The following is a 14,912-nucleotide window of genomic DNA, read 5'->3' as shown; positions in this document are numbered from 1 at the left end:
GGCTCGAGAAGTGACCTGCTCCAGCTGCGGGAAGATGGGCCATTTCGCCAAGATCTGTAAGTCTAAACTACGAGTGGGGTTGGGCAGCGCGGCGTGTGAGACCTGGGGGCCGCCATCTTGCATGCACGGATGTGGGCGGCCATCTTTGTCGGCGTCAACATGCCCTGCCCCCGACCCATGTGAGTCCTGGGGGCCGCCATCTTGCATGCCCGGATGTGGGCGGCCATCTTTGTCGGCGTCAGCATGCCCCGCCCCCGACCCGCCGGTGTTTACCGGGCACCAAGCCGGCTCAACTCTGGCCACCGAAACCCTCGACCAAAACACCCCCCACCAGCTTGCAAGGTCAATGATGGACATCCTGATGGAGGGGCACAGGACTAGCTGCCTGTTTGACACGGGCAGCACTGAGAGTTTTATTCACCCGGACACAGTGCAACGCTGCGGACTCAAGACACGGCCGGTAAGTCAGAGGGTCACCTTGGCTTCTGGGTCGCATTTCACAGACATCCGGGTGGGTTGTGTAGCGACATTGGTGGTGCAGGGCACAGAATATCGGAACTTTGCGCTCCTGGTCATGCCTCGACTGTGCGCACCTGTGCTATTGGGCTCGACTTCCAGAGCCATCTCGAAAGTGTGACTATGGCATATGACGGGTCCCTCCCACCACTCACTGTCAGGAATCCTCAGTTTGGTGGGACTTCGCCATATACCCCGTTACTGCACACACACACACACTGAACCACACGTCCCGCCCAGCACCATGCCGACAGCTGCGCCACTGACACCACTTGCAGCCTCTCCACCCTCAAGATTCCTCCCCCACCGCTGTTTGCCAACCTGACCCCCGACTGTAAACCAGTGGCAACTAAAAGCAGGAGGTACAGCGTGGGGGACAGGGTCTTCATTCAGTCGGAGGTGCAGCGGCTGCTCGGGGAGGGGATCATCGAGCCAAGCACAAGCCCTTGGCGGTCCCAGGTGGTTGTTGTTCGGACTGGGCAGAAAAATAGGATGGTCGTGGACTATAGCCAGACCATCAATAGGTTCACGCAGCTTGACGCGTACTCCCTACCCCGCATCGCGGATATGGTCAACCAGATAGCTCAGTACAAGGTGTACTCGACAATAGATCTGAAATCCGCTTATCACCAGCTCCCCATCCGCCCAGAGGACCGCCCCTACACCACCTTCGAGGCGGGCGGCAGGCTCTATCACTTCCTGCACATCCCATTTGGTGTCACAAATGGTGTCTCGGTCTTCCAGAGGGAAATGGACCGGATGGTGGACCAGTGCCAACTGAAGGCCACATTTCCCTATCTGGATAACATCACCATCTGTGGTCACGACTGGTCGGATTACGACGCCAACCTCCAACGATTTTTCCAAGTGGCCGAAGCTCTGAACCTTACGTATAACAGGGACAAGTGTGTGTTCGGAACCACCCGGCTCGCTATCCTTGGGTATGTCGTGGAGAACGGGATCATTGGCCCTGATCCCGACCGTATGCGCCCTCTTCCCACCACTCTCAAAGCCCTCCGGCGGTGCCTGGGTTTTTTTCCTATTACGCCCAATGGGTCCCCCATTACGCAGACAAGGCCCGCCCCCTGGTCAAGTCTACCACTTTTCCCCTCTCTGCTGAGGCCTGCTCGGCCTTCAGCTGCATTAAAGGGGACATTATCAAAGCAACGATGCATGTGGTGGACGAGACCATTCCCTTCCAAGTAGAGAGTGACGCCTCCGATTTCGCGCTGGCTGCTACCCTCAATCAGGCAGGCAGGCCAGTAGCATTCTTTTCTCGTACCCTTCAAGGCTCTGAAATTTGGCACTCCGCGATGGAGAAAGAAGCCCAGGCCATAGTGGAAGCTATTAGGCATTGGAGGCACTATCTCACCGGCAAAAGGTTCACCTTGCTGACCGACCAGCGCTCGGTTGCGTTCATGTTCAGCAACCAACAGCAGGGCAAAATCAAAAATGATAAAATTTTGCGGTGGAGAATAGAACTCTCCACCTACAACTATGATATCCTGTACCGGCCTGGCAGACTCAATGAACCCTCTGATGCCCTATCCCGGGGAACGTGTGCTAATGCCCAGCTCGACCAGCTGTATGCCCTTCATGCCCATCTTTGCCATCCGGGGGTCACCCAATGTTACCATTTCGTGAAAGCCCGGAACCTGCCGTACTCCCTGGAGGACATCAGGACGATGGCCAGGGACTGCCAAATCTGCGCTGAGTGCAAACCGCACTTCTACCGTCCTGAAATGGCGCAACTTGTCAAGGCCACCCGCCCTTTTGAGCGACTGAGTGTTGACTTTAAGGGCCCCCTTCCCTCCACCGACCGCAATGTCTATTTTCTCAATATTATTGACGAGTACTCGCGGTTCCCCTTTGCCATTCCCTGCCCCAACACCACTACCACGTCCGTCATAAAAGCCCTGCGCCAGCTCTTCACTCTGTTCGGATATCCCTGCTACATCCACAGTGATAGAGGGTCCTCCTTTATGAGTGACGAGCTGTGCCGGTACCTGCTAGCTAGGGGCATTGCTACTAGTCGGACCACGAGTTATAATCCCCGGGGAAATGGACAGGTGGAGAGGGAGAATGCCACAGTGTGGAAGGCCACACTTTTAGCCCTTAAGTCAAAAGGGTTGCCGGTCTCTTGATGGCAGTAGGTCCTCCCTGAGGCACTGCACTCTATCCGCTCCCTGTTATGTACGTCCACCAATGCCACCCCTCACGAACGCCTACACGAACGCCTATTCTCTTTTCCCAGGAAGTCTGCCACTGGGACCACCCTACCAGTTTGGCTGACGTCCCCAGGGCCAGTGCTGCTCCGGAAACATGTGAGGAGTAATAAATACATGCGAATACCTTCTACATGCGAACTCCCAGTATGCCTACGTGGTCTTGCCTAATGGGCGGGAGGACACGGTCTCCGTCCGCGACCTGGCGCCCGCAGGAGCAGCAGAGCACTACCCTGAACACTCCATGGTAACTAAGAACCCTGTACCCGAGGTGACATGTGCACACCGAGCCCTACACAGTCTCCTCACGACACTCCTATACCGGGCGTCTCGTACGTGGATATACCAGGCGCCTCGCACACGCGTGAGGGATCACTGACGCCTATTGGGCTGACACCTCCAGTTAGGCCGGAACCAGCACAACCTCTGTCTTCGGTGCAATCACCACCTCCGGCATCTGTGCACTCACAGCTGGTGCTACGTAGATCGCAGCGACAGATTCGACCACCTGATAGACTTAACCTGTAAGTATACTTGTCAGGAACTTCGCCATATGGGGACTCTTTTTAAAACAAAGGGGGGGTGAATGTGGTGAACTACATATACCTGTCTTGACACACCCCCTGCTGACTGCTCCTGTGGCTCCTCCCACAGACGCCTGTATAAAGGTGATGGGGGTCTGAGCCCAGCCTCTCAGTCTCCAGGATGTAGTATAGTGGTCACTCACTGCTTGTTCCTTCTTCCAGTCAATAAAAACCGATACCTCGCTTTTACGTCTCAGAGTGAGTTATTGATGGTGCATCAGAAACCATGCTGACTACAGCCTATTTTAACATGTGCTTCCAAATACCCTGAAACCTTAACCTTAATAAACGACTCTCAACATCTTCCCAACCACTGAGCTCAGATTAACTGGCCTATAGTTTCCTTTCTTCTGCCTCTCTCCCTTCTTGAAGAGGGCAGTGACATTTGCAATTTCCAGTCTTCTGGAACCATCCAGAATACAGTATAATGATTCTTGAAAGGTCATTAATTATGCCTCCGCAATCTCTTCAGCCACCTCTTTCAGAAGCCTGGGGTGAACATCATCCAGTCTGATTCAGAATGAGAATCAGGTTTATTTATCTGATTCATATATTTGGCAGGGGATCAGTGCATATAACATGGTTGAGAATAAAAAAATAACTAATGCAAAAGAAGAATAGTGAAGTAGTGTTATTGGACTCATGGACCATTCAGAAATCTGATGGCAGAGATGAAGAAGCTGTCCCTTATACATTGAGTGAGCATCTTTTGCTCCTGTATCTCCTCCCTGATAATAATGATGAGAAGAAGCCATAATCCAGAGGGTGAGGTTCCTTACTGATGAATGCTGCCTTCTTGAGGCACTGCCATTTAAAGATAGCATTGGGGGAGAGGCTAGTGCCCATGCTGGATCTGACTGAGTCTACAACCCTCTGCAGCAGCCTTTAGTCCTGTGCCTCGGAGCCTCCACACCAAGTGATGGTGCAACCAGTCCGAATGCTCTTGAAAGAGCCTCTGGTAACAGACTTCACATGACCAATGGCCACTGGTGTGCTCTCTTCATGATCACATTGATATGTAGAGCCCAGGACAGACCCTCTGTCAGCTAAATTAATCAGCTACTATCGCTATGTTTAAAGGCAAGGCACTAAAGGATATGGACCTAATGATGGCAAACAAGTCTAGTCATAGAATCGTACAGCACAGAAAAAGAACCTTCAACCCATCTTTTCCATGCTGACCACGATTCCCTGCTAAGCCATTTTCATTTGCTCATGTTCGACCATATCATTTTAAACCATTCCTATCCACGTTCAGTCCAAGTACCTTTTAAGCCTACGTGTCACAACCACTTTTACTGGTAGCTTATTCCATAAACTGTCCATCCACCTGTTTGGGCTGCAAAGGTGGTGAGACACAGCAATGCTTTGCAGGCAGCAAGCAAAACTACTAACAATTCTACCAAACATACTTTTTCGGGACTATGATAACTGTAATCTGAGGCCTGTAATTTCCCACTGGGGGTTGTGCTTTTGAACCATCTGTATGACCTAGTGTTTCTGTGGTATCCTGAATTAGACTCTCAAGAATATGAGTACAGCTGTGGCAGTCATTGCTGGGGTGGACCCAGGGCCATATTGATACCTCGGGCAAGATCAAAGCAGTGGCGCTTACCCAAGAGTGGATAACAAAGCCAGATTTAAAAGGTTGTCACTGAGGGTGAGGGTAGAGGATGAACTGCTGTTCAGTTCACTCATCCAGGAGGCTTTTTTCAGTGCTGAACTGAATCTGTAACCATTAGGCTCCTGGACTGTCTGCAGCACTGAACTGACTCAGTGGCTCTAGACTTGCTCTGGGGGACTCTGCAGTTTATGCTCTGTGTGTAACCCTCAGGTTCAGCCAGTGGCGTTAGTCTAGGGAAGACAGTCTCTGGCCCCGCCAAAGGTGTGAAATCTGAGGTGCAAAACCTCCTGATTGTGTCAATGCTGTGTGTTCTGTTCCCCTATTCCAAGTCAGTACCACAAAACAACAGACATTACACCATGTGCAATTAAATGATTTAGCTTTATGATTCTTAATTTGACTAAAGGGTTAGTAAAGAAAAAACAAAATGAAAAGGGCCCATTTTCATGAAACAGTCTAACGTGCACGTTGCAGCTCATGGTTTCCTTCCGCTGGTCCTCCATCGATTTCCCCTGGACGTCATTGGCTCCCAGCTCCACTCCACGTCCACTCCGTCCTGCAGTCTATGACCTCTCCGTTCTGGCATCTTCTCTCTCCATCTTCCGCCAAACAAAAAAAAACCCAGATCACCTTGTTCTCCAGCACACAGCAAGAAATAAACCCTTCACTGGATGGTGCACATTCCAGAGCCCCTGTTAACTCTAGTCATAACTCAAACACTGCTGCTACAGGGAAACCGTTACATCAGCAGTGAAACCTTTCCCAGGCTGTTACATTGTTTGCCTGATTTTTCTTATTGTCTGCACAATTTTCTCTTTCTTTTTCTCACATTGGATCTATGATGTGTACAGATTTCTGTGAATTCTATTGTGTTTCTTCATTTTGTGGCTACCTGCAAGAAGACGAATCTCAAGGCTGTATATGGTATGCATACTTAGATAGTAAAAAGGACCTGTATCTATACAGTATGACTCTCTCACGTATATCCAGCTGAGTCACTTCAGTGTAAGATAGATCGCCATGCCATCCAGCTTATTGTTGTCTGTGGCTCCTGCTTCCTAGTTGCTGTGCTCCCGATGACAGCAGCTGGATGTGTTTTTACCTACTTCCATGCTGGACAAGAGCTGGAGGTTGTGATATAAATGCAAATGTTTCCTTTCGCTGGAGTGAGCCAGCTCTCTATTCACTGGAAGAATTTACTGCACTGACTTTGAACAGATGGTGTACAGACAAGATGCCATTGTGCAATATTTCTCCCTTTGCAGCAACTAGGGTCAGAATGATATTTCTGTAAATCATTTGGGAGTTTGAGCTGATGTTGGTGCCCATGGGAAGTAAAATGTCAGTGAGTAGTGAAAATCATTTCATTTATCCACCACTCGGATGCCTCAGATTGTGTTCCATGGGCTAATTCAGCACAATTAACAGTGTTGTTTGTTTATCGTGTGCTTGTGATTGACACTGGCTTTGTGAAATCCAGGGCAAGATCACGGTAAATAGGTCAAACCAAATACAGCTCTCAGCTGAAAGTCCAGTAAATTATAGTGAAGGTGCCTGATTGTGGTGGGGTGCAGGTAGTAGACATGCCTTAAGGTAGGTTGGAAGAAACAAATTGTTATGCATTCCTGTATATTTTAACCCTTAAGGGTTACTGTACTGAACGTAATGTGAAACGGCATTCTGGGGAGAAGACTTACAAGTAAAATAAACTGCATCATGTTTGTTCCTCATATCTCCGTCTCTTGTTTGTGTTATTAATGGCCTTCTGGCTTCCGTCTACCACAAACATAACAACTGGTGATGACGTGACAAGTCTTCATACACCTTTGGCAAGTTGGTTCCTTGAGGTTGCTACAGCCAGGAGTGTTAGCGGGAAGGAGCTGCCACTACCTATTAAATCCTCTAAATGGCGTGCGTATTAAATAGCCTCTGACAACTAAGTCCAGCTCCTGGCCTTCTCGCGTGGCTTAGCTACTAAACCTGGCAGGACCATTTCTACTGACAGGACAAAGGGTTGCAGAAAGGCACATTACCAGCGCCTTAAAAACAGTTACTTTGGGCAAATGGGACTTGTCAGCTCATGTAGGAACAGAAAATGTTGATGTAAAACCACTGCTGCCTTGCGGCTATAACCACTCACGGGGAAGGCTTCGGGAGTAAACCCCGAGTGAAAAATCAGAAGCTGGAGTCCCTAAGGTAGTCCTACGTTGAGTTCAATGCTGACCGGCAACTCCTATGATGACACTGGTGCCAATTCTATTGGTTTCTGCCATTCTTCAGCTGCTACACAGGCAACAGCTTGCTCTCTGTATTGTACTGCCCTGGCTTGCGTATCACATAGGCAACAGGGAAGCAACATCCATGGTCAACCTGGACCAATGGAGGACCTCCCTTTTCCTAAAATAGTGAGTGGGCAATGCTGGTGGTGTACCGCTGTGTAATGTGGGTGGGCAATGCTGGTGGTGTACCGCTGTGTAATGTGGGTGGGCAATGCTGGCGGTGTACCGCTGTGTAATGTGGGTGGGCAATGCTGGCGGTGTACCGCTGTGTAATGTGGGTGGGCAATGCTGGCGGTGTACTGCTGTGTAATGTGAGTGGGCAATGCTGGTGGTGGACCGCTGTGTAATGTGAGTGGGCAATGCTGGTGGTGTACCGCTGTGTAATGTGAGTGGGCAATGCTGGCGGTGGACCGCTGTGTAATGTGAGTGGGCAATGCTGGTGGTGTACCGCTGTGTAATGTGAGTGGGCAATGCTGGTGGTGTACCGCTGTGTAATGTGGGTGGGCAATGCTGGTGGTGTACCGCTGTATAATGTGAGTGGGCAATGCTGGTGGTGTACCGCTGTGTAATGTGGGTGGGCAATGCTGGTGGTGTACCGCTGTGTAATGTGGGTGGGCAATGCTGGTGGTGTACCGCTGTGTAATGTGAGTGGGCAATGCTGGTGGTGTACCGCTGTGTAATGTGAGTGGGCAATGCTGGTGGTGTACCGCTGTGTAATGTGGGTGGGCAATGCTGGTGGTGTACCGCTGTGTAATGTGAGTGGGCAATGCTGGTGGTGTACCGCTGTGTAATGTGGGTGGGCAATGCTGGTGGTGTACCGCTGTGTAATGTGAGTGGGCAATGCTGGTGGTGTACCGCTGTGTAATGTGGGTGGGCAATGCTGGCGGTGTACCGCTGTGTAATGTGGGTGGGCAATGCTGGCGGTGTACCGCTGTGTAATGTGGGTGGGCAATGCTGGCGGTGTACCGCTGTGTAATGTGGGTGGGCAATGCTGGCGGTGTACCGCTGTGTAATGTGGGTGGGCAATGCTGGTGGTGTACCGCTGTGTAATGTGGGTGGGCAATGCTGGTGGTGTACCGCTGTGTAATGTGGGTGGGCAATGCTGGCGGTGTACCGCTGTGTAATGTGGGTGGGCAATGCTGGTGGTGTACCGCTGTGTAATGTGAGTGGGCAATGCTGGTGGTGTACCGCTGTGTAATGTGAGTGGGCAATGCTGGTGGTGTACCGCTGTGTAATGTGGGTGGGCAATGCTGGTGGTGTACCGCTGTGTAATGTGAGTGGGCAATGCTGGTGGTGTACCGCTGTGTAATGTGGGTGGGCAATGCTGGTGGTGTACCGCTGTGTAATGTGAGTGGGCAATGCTGGCGGTGTACCGCTGTGTAATGTGAGTGGGCAATGCTGGTGGTGTACCGCTGTGTAATGTGAGTGGGCAATGCTGGTGGTGTACCGCTGTGTAATGTGGGCATGCAAAAAGAAAACGGCAGCAGGAAGCTTGGTGAGTGTAGAATCTGAGGGGAGAGGTCGAGTAAAACAAAACAGAGGGAAAGAGAGACTTGTTAATTTTTCTGGAACATGATTGTGTTTGAAAATGGCGACAGAATTTGGAAGTATGGGGCTGTACGACGCAACAATAGAACAATGCAACTTGTACAATGAAAGATTTGACTATTTTGCCCTGGCAAATCAAATTCCAGATGATACTTGTGTTCCATTGTTACGTGATCTACTCATATGTGATCTGTGTAGTGAGGCAATTCAGAAACATTTGTATACAAAAGACAGACCAACATCACAGAAGACAATTGGGATTAGTACACCTATGGAGATTGCAGCTAAAGAAGCACAACTGTTAAGCACATCATCCCAGGGTCTTAAGTTTCTACTGACTTTAAGAGTAAGACTCCTGTTGGCAATCAATGTTACCGTTGCGGCAAAAGAATACTGGCATAAAGATTTGGATTGTCGAAGCTGTGGCAAAGCAAACATATTGAACATGCCTGTGGAAGCAAAAAGACTCTCAACCAGAAACTTTGTAATATAGAAAAATGACTTTTGGAAAAGCAAAAAGAGACATATGAACAGGATGGAGCATATGAAATGAAAGATATCACATGCAGCTACTGCTGGTGGCCAGGACTGAACGCAGCCATCGAAAAGAAGGCCAATGCATGCTCACGTTGTCAACGACTGAGAAATGTTCTTAAATTTGCACTTTTGCATCCATGGGAATGGCCTGAGGAACCGTGGCAGAGGACTCACATAGACTTTGTAGGACATGTAGAAGGCCATATGATCTTGGCTGTAGTGGACACACACAACAAATGGCCCAGGGTTTCCATCATGCAAAACACTGCATCTGAAAAATGTAGTGAGGAGCTTCATTCCATCTTTAGCCATTTAGGGCTTTCTCAACAGCTTGTAAGTGACAATCACCTACAACTCCTGTCTGGAGTTCAAGGGATTTGTGGAAGCAAGCTGTGTTCAACACATCAAGTCAGCATTATTTCTTTCAGCTATTAATGGCCTTGCTAAACAATTTCTACAACAATGAAACAAGTCCTCAAATATTCAATGGGAAATGGATACCTCAGCGAGTGCCTTAGCATTTTCTTGCTGATGTATCACATCACACTGCATGCCACCATCAAAATGGCTCCAGCCACTGCACTGATGTAAAGAGAGCTTTCCACCTGGCTAGACCTGTTTAGACCCCCAAACACAAAACAGATTGTGCTAAATGGACAGAACCACCATGCAGAGAGACATGCCAAACCAAAGAACAGAAGGTTCACAGCAGGAGAGAGAGTACTTGCTCATAATTACATCACTGGAACGAAGTGAATACTGTGACCGTGATGGCACAAACTGGTCCTGTGTCGTACACAGTGGAAACTTGTAACCACAACATCTGGAGAAGGCACGTAGATCAGCTGTTGCCCACTTCTGAGGCTACTGGAAGCCAACACAAACTGACCAATGCAGATCCAGTTGTAAAAATGGGACAGGATTCTGAAACAGCGACTGCAGAACCTCCGCTAAGACCAAATGACACAGCCAGTGATCCACCACCCCCCATCACCTGTGCTTTCTGAGATGCCTTCTACTGACAATGCAGTACCCAAGCCAAGATCGATACATACACCGCCAAGAGATAAAATGAATTTGGCATCATCCCCAGGTTGTTGTTACCCTCACAGGAACGGACGGCCTCCAGACAGATTCAATCTCTAGTTTAGTTAATAAGCCTCAGCACATGGAGCAGAATAATCAACAGGGTTATGTCTGGGAATATAGACAGTCTACCCTCTTTCCCTAGTTTATAAATAAAAATGTTCTTTGTTGTTGGATGAGTCTGAAGATTATTCTATTGAATGTTAATAATTCAGCAGCTGGTCTGTGTTTGGAAAGGGGGAGAAACTTCTAAAAGAAGGCAGGAAGGGTTATGTTGGATCTCTGTTTAATTTCTGACTCTTTGGGCTCTTCCAGGAGTCAAAAATGGTGAGCAGTTTGAATTCCAAGTTTTTAGTTTACTTTAGAGTCCAAACAATAAGCAAACTAAATATAAAGCTGGGAAATGATGCCGAGAAGGGAATTAATGCTAAGATAAAGGAATAAAGATGGTGCTTCTGAAAACTCTATCACTTTTAGATAAGTTAAAAAAAATTATTTGATAGGCATGACTAAGTTAATAGGTTATGTAATTAAAACAATTATATTACATGGGTATTGTACTAATACTTAACCAATGAAAAATGAGAAAAGAGATAAACCTCTTACTATCTTTCCTTTTGGTTAGTCCTGACGAAGGGTCTCGGCCCGAAACATCACAGCGCTTCTCCCTATAGATGCTGCCTGGCCAGCTGTGTTCCACCAGCATTTTGTGTGTGTTGTTGTTTAAAGAGATAAACTGTTAGTTTAGCTGCTATACCACTTTCTGCCAGTGAAAGTGCAAATTTTCTTCAGCAAAGCACAAGTTTGTTAAAAAGTGCAAATTTTATAATACTTTATTAAAACTGTATTTTCCAACAGATATGTTATATATTCATGTATATTTTGACCATTGCAGGATACAGTCAGTCTTCCCTGTGTGCTACGTACTGAATGTAATTGAATTAGGCAGTCTGGGTAGATGATTTACAAGTAAATTAAACAGCTGCACGTTTGTCTCTCACATCTCCGTCTCTCATGTGTGTTATTTGCAGCCACCTGTCTTCCCAGTACCACAAAATAACACAAATGGAAAGGTCAAATCAGTTGTCCAGCTTGAGAGGTGTCAATAAGTCAGAGAGTCATAGAAAAAGACCCTCCAGCCAGTTAATTCACAACAACCATCAACCACACTAATCCTATCGTACATAAATCCAAATGCTCTCATCCCCACTTCTCTTCAGACTTGTGAGAATATTCCCAGGACACACAAGCGTCTGAGTTGTAGGGAGGGACTGAGCAGGGTAGGACATTATTCATAGAATTAAGAACATAGAACAGCACAGCCCTGGAAGAAGGTAATTTGGCCCATGATAAAAGAGGGAGAGAGAGGGAGAGAGGGAGAGAGGGAGAGAAAGAGAGAGAGAGAATCTGCGGAGGGCAAGTACATTTAAGATGTACATTTGGGTTCATTTAAGATAAAGGTTGATAGATTTGCGTTTGGTATAAGTTTGAGGGTTATGAGGAGAAGGTAGAGAAAGGGGTTGAAAATAAATCAGCCATGGTGGAGGAGACAATGTGTCAAATGCCCTAATTTTGCTCCTATATCTCTTCTTATGAAAAAGATAATGAGGTAGAGTTCATGGGTTCATAGACTATTCAGAAATCGAATGTCAGAAAGGAAGACATTCCCTGATCACAGTAATGAGAAAAGGTTATGTCCCACGCAGTAAAGGTCCTTAATAATGGATGCTGTCACCTCTGGGCCATTTGCTGTTGGAATGATTTCAATATTCTCCCCGCAGTTTGTGGGAAATTGATTCATTTGAATTCTTCCCTATTGGATCTCTTGGTAAGCATGTGTGCCTTTACGATAAACTTCTGTCACTGAGGGTAACTTGGAAAGGTTGATAACTGAGGGAAGGTTAATGAGGCATTAATAACGTTCACCAGCCACTTGCCACTGATTACCTACCTTCAGGATGCACTAAATAAAATAAGAAAGCAATAAATTTTTCTGAAATGCTGCATGCTGATCACGTTAAATGGTCAGGAAGGACTCACTATAATTGATCATGTCTTTTGCACTGATATTGGCTACTTTTGTGTCATCTATTTCCATGGTTCATCAAACTGCATGGTGTTATGTTGCTGCTGAAAGCATTAATGTTCTTACAAAATTGTTCTCTGCCTCAAAGCTTTCTTTCTTGGAACAGCAAAGGTCTAGTAGTCAATCTGTCTGTGTGATGTCCCGTTGTACACTCAGTGGCCACTTTTTTAGGTACAGCTGTATAGCTGCTTATTAATGTAATTATCTAATCAGCCAATCATGTGGCAGCAACTCAATGCATAAAAGCAGTGCAGACATGGTCAAGAGATTCAGTTGTTCAGAATGGGGAAGAAGTATTTGAACAGTGGCCAATTACCAATCAGAAGCATGACAAGACGTAGCTCACTCAGGTTCGCTATTATGAGTACAGAAAGCATTGATTCATGGCAGCTTGGCATTTGAACAGTGATCGGGATTGATTAACAATAAAAAATAAAAAATAAGGCAGGGGTAAAGTATTGGCCATTGTTGGAGTATCCTTTGTTGGAGTGGACAGTATTAGATTGGTCATTTCCGGCTTCAGCAAGGATAGGCAAAAAAGTCTGTAGGTAGATGTTTTTTTCCAGTTTCCTTATTGTTTCTGTCTTTATATTTGCAGAGTTAGAACTGTAGAGATCTTGTGGGATTTGGGAAGGCAGGGAGACCCCCAGTGTCCCTGACTACTTCACCTGCAACATGTGCAGCCACCTGAGCAGCAGCTAAGCAGTTAGCAGTCGGAGCTGGAACTGGATGAACTCCGGATCATTCGCGAGGCTGAAGGGGTGATAGTCAGGACATACAGAGAGGTAGTTATACCCAAGGTGCTGGACACAGGAAACTGGGTGGACAGTCAGGAAGGGGAAAGGGGTTAAAGAGACAGAGCAGAGTATCCCTGTGGTCATTCCCCTCAACAACAGGTATATCACTTTGGATACTGTTGGGGGGATGACACAGCAAAAGGAAGTCACAGAAGTTATGTTTCTGACACAGATGTGAGGGAAAAGAAGCGAGTCGTGGTGATCGAGGATTTGTTAGTTAGGGATACAGACAGGAGGTTCTGTGGGCGAGAATGAAATTTCCTGGGTGCCAGGGTCTGGGATATCTCAGACTGAGCCATCAGCATTCTTAAATAGGAGGGTGAAGGGCCAGAAGTTGTGGCCCATGTAGGTACCAATGACGTAGGTAGGTAGGAGGACTGACAAGGTTCTGCAAAGCGAGTTAAGAGAGTTAGGTGCTAAGTTAAATGAGAGGACCTCGAGGGTTATGATCTCAAGATTTCTACCCAGGCCACTTGGTAATGAGGCCAGAAATAAGAAGATAATACAGTTTAACACGTAGCTAAGGAGTTGGTGTAGGAGGGAGGAGATCAGATTGTTGGATCACTGGGTTCTCTTCCAGGGAAGGTGAGAGTTACAGAAGAGACAGTTAGACCTGAACTGGGGGGTGGGGGGGGGTTGCTAATATCCGAGTGGGATGGTTTCTAGTTCTACATGGGGGAGGGGGATAGAACATAGAATAGAATGTAAAACATAGAATAGTACAGCACATTACAGGCTCTTCGGCCCACAATGTTGTGCTGACCCTCAAACCCTGCCTCCTATATGACCCCCCCACCTTAAATTTCTCTATATACCTGTCTAGTAGTCTCTTAAACTTCACTAGTGTATCTGCCTCCACCACTGACTCAGGCAGTGCATTCCATGCACCAACCACTCTCTGAGTGAAAAACATAGGCATCTATTAGTCTCCCCTCTCCATGCCACCGATGTCGTCCAAGGGAAGGGCACTAGGACCCAAGCAGCTTGGCACCGGTGTCGCCGCAGAGCAATGTGTTGTTAAGTGTCTTGCTCAAGGACACAACACATTGCCTCAGTTGAGGCTCAAACCAGCGACCTTCAGATCACTAGACTGATGCCTTATCCACTAGGCCACGCGCCAACACAGTTAGGGCAAGTTTAAACTAGAGTTGCAGAGGTATGATAACCAGAGTGCCAGAACAGATAGTAGAGTCGTTGTGGAGACAAATGTTGTTTAGACCTCAGACAAAGTCCGGAATCAAAACGTTGAGCATGGTGCAACTAGTGCTTTGAACATTGTCTACTTCAATGCAAGAGGTATAATCAGAAAGGCAGATGAGCTCAGGGCATGGATCAACACATGGAATTACGATATTGTAGCTATTACAGTGATCAGGATGGACAGGACTGGGCAGCTCAGTATTCCGAGGTTCCTTTATTTTAGACATGACAGAGCAGGAGGGATTAAAGTGGGACTGGTGGTGTTACTAGTCAGGGAAAATGTCATGGCAGTTCTCCATCAGGACAGACTGGAGAACTTGTCTACTGAGGCTTTATGGGTGGATTTGAGGAATAAGAAAGCCATTACCAGTTTAATGGGACTATATTACAGACCACCCAACAGACCATGGGATGTAGAAAAACAACCTCA

The sequence above is a fragment of the Hemitrygon akajei genome, chromosome 2 (genome assembly GCF_048418815.1).
Source record: "Hemitrygon akajei chromosome 2, sHemAka1.3, whole genome shotgun sequence".
NCBI classification, from domain to species: domain Eukaryota; kingdom Metazoa; phylum Chordata; class Chondrichthyes; order Myliobatiformes; family Dasyatidae; genus Hemitrygon; species Hemitrygon akajei.
This window is presented reverse-complemented; position numbering follows the sequence as displayed.